Source organism: Rhagoletis pomonella, unplaced genomic scaffold, assembly GCF_013731165.1.
Source record: "Rhagoletis pomonella isolate Grant_MI unplaced genomic scaffold, Rhpom_1.0 Rhpom_scaffold_10465, whole genome shotgun sequence".
Taxonomy (NCBI): Eukaryota; Metazoa; Arthropoda; class Insecta; order Diptera; family Tephritidae; genus Rhagoletis; species Rhagoletis pomonella.
In genome coordinates, this window is record NW_023468992.1 from 2,796 (window position 1) to 5,340 (window position 2,545).

General features: G+C 36.2%; 1 long non-coding RNA gene across 2 annotated transcripts; it reads right to left on the reverse strand.

The window, feature by feature from the left end:
• Positions 1 to 451: 451 nt before the first annotated feature.
• Positions 452 to 1,931, reverse strand: LOC118756480. Of its 2 annotated transcripts, XR_004995125.1 has the most exons (4): positions 1,606 to 1,931; positions 1,333 to 1,545; positions 888 to 1,257; positions 452 to 805 (listed from the first exon to the last, which is right to left on the reverse strand). It is a non-coding gene; the product is annotated as an uncharacterized LOC118756480 (long non-coding RNA). The 2 variants fall into 2 exon arrangements; XR_004995124.1 differs by having other exon boundaries at positions 452 to 1,257.
• Positions 1,932 to 2,545: the final 614 nt, after the last annotated feature.

A 2,545-nucleotide genomic window follows, 5' to 3' on the forward strand; every position in this document is an offset into this window, starting at 1 on the left:
GTATGTTTGTACATATGTACGAAGAAAAAATATTTCTGGATATTCATACAAAGAGTTGACATTTATATCAATTCAATTTATTTTCACTTTGTCGACACATATATCTGAACAGCTGTTCACTCAAATTTAAAAAAAAAAAAAAAAATTAAAATTTTAAGCTAAAATTATTCATCCGTTTTGTGTATGAATAATTCATATGCCGTTTGAGTGCATTCATGCAGCGCTCTCCTACATATCACCGCAAGGGGTGGTTATGGACTTTCGTCATTACGCCCGATTTACATGATTCAGATACTTTGTGTTTTCTATTTGCTTTTACACGTTTCAATTCTGTTGAATTCAAGTTTGGTTCGTTAAATGGGAAGCAACGAAAATGCCAAAAGCAAAGCAAGAAAGTTTAAACGACTTGACGGTACAGACGCATGTGTACTCGTCCCTTTTGTTCTCACCCCCTCTCTTCCACATGCGAGCAGAATGGAATTCAATACTTGAACTGTGTAAAAGCAGTATAATAATAAAAAGGTTATAGTACTCACAATATTCCGGGAAAAATTACCAGACAAATTACCAACGGCGCTGGCAAAGAATTCACTTTCCTTGGCGTTGTTCATAACCCTCGTTGTTGCAGAACTTAAACCCTTTTGTTTTGATGTAAACTGTATGTCATAATCTGTTCGCATGTATGTCATAATCTGTGCGATACAGATCCTGCAAGACTTCAAATTCGCACAATCGATACAGAAGTTTTGGCCAAATGCATGTGATTTGTCGTGCGCAAACACTTTTTAGCTAAATCCAGCATCATCTGAAATGGAAACGAAAAGATATTAGTGAGATAATAGGTTACATAAAAGATTCATATTATATTAATTCATATTTCACGATACTTCAATAATGGTTGGCTTTTTCCGAGTTCACGATTTTCCACTAAATCACTATGAGGGTTTTGGGTGGGATATCTGCAAAATGCCCGATTTAGGGCAAACACCTCAATGGCTGGCCCCTTTTCAACACCTTCATACACAGACGTAGACATGATATATTCAGTTAGGTAATAGCTTCTTACGATGTTCGCTAGAAAACCAACCGCACGACAGTATTGTTCAAGTAGACGGAAAATATAGCAGAGAACAGCAGAACGTGAAAGTGGATGTATGCCTCGCGTTCTGAAAATCGTTAGGTGATTCAAGCGCACAGCGTTTTTTTGTCAAAATTCTTTGGATGTTTCTTTCGCTTTGGATTTTGGTGTTTTGCCGGCTATTCCAAATGAGTTTGTTCGCTTAATGACGTTACACTATTGGTGGGGGCAAATAGGTAAATATTTATACTTACTGCATACACGTACACGATAAGGAAATTAAATGAGACGATTGATCCAACCGGGATTGCTATTTTATTTCCATGTAACGTGGAAAACGCGTTTAAAAGCTATCCATTCGGCATACCATAATTCCTCATTCATCCTTCAGGCGAACTCGATTGCGAGTTGTAAATATGCCGTACTCGGATGAATGAGGGTTTTGGGTGGAATATCTCCAAAGAAAGCTAAAAGTAGAAGGTAAAAAATATCACATTAAAATATTATGAGAAAAATACGCAACTTACCGCATCATAATTACTCGTGCCATTCAGGAAATTGTGATATGTGCTGCAATTGCCCTCAATGAAAGTGTCATTTTTAAAAAATAGTGATGTGCAGAGTTGCCCCAATACTCGGTACCCAAAGTTTCGGTATTGGTAACCGATACCGATTCAATGCAATATACCTTAGTAGTAATATAAGTACACTTAAATCACCTGTCGCACAATTTCGGATCCATTTTGTTTTTTTCCAGAAGAATAATAAAGGTTCACATAAAAATGAAGCGTTCTCTGAAATTTCGACAACGAATGACTTTCAGTTATTTAATTTTTGTTCTGTACCCCCTGAAGGCGCTGTGGACTCAGTACTCACAAAGAATTCCGTACATAGCCCCTTAAAAAAAAAAAAAAAAAAAAAATAAAAATAATAATAATATATATATATATATATATATATATATGTATACATATTCATTTATTTATTCCAATTGGAATTTGTAAGACATCGCCTCAGAGTTCGCTAATGAGCTTTATCTCTAAAAATTGCGTCCATACGTTTGGCTGTCGTGCGCTTTTGTTAGAAGTTGTTTAATAGTCCGACACCGAGTGTCGGAAGTATTGGATACTTTTAAATAGGTACCGAGTAGGTATGAGTACTCATATGTGTGGACTCAGCACATCTCTAATACAAGAACGTAAATTTCAATTTACGCTCTTGGTTGACAGCGCAGCCAGGGTTCGGACTCCCCTACGATCGGTAAACTGAAAATCTACTACGCAACTCGATACCGGCGAACTACTTAGATTTGTTCGGGACAAAGCAAAGCGTATTAAATGTGCTTTTCTTTTTTAATAAAATCATGAGTTATTAAATTTTGAAGGGCCCTCCAACTTAGTAATTTTCAAATAAAGTATTAAGTTGTGATACTCCCAAGCACATATATAAACACCGGTGTACGAAAAT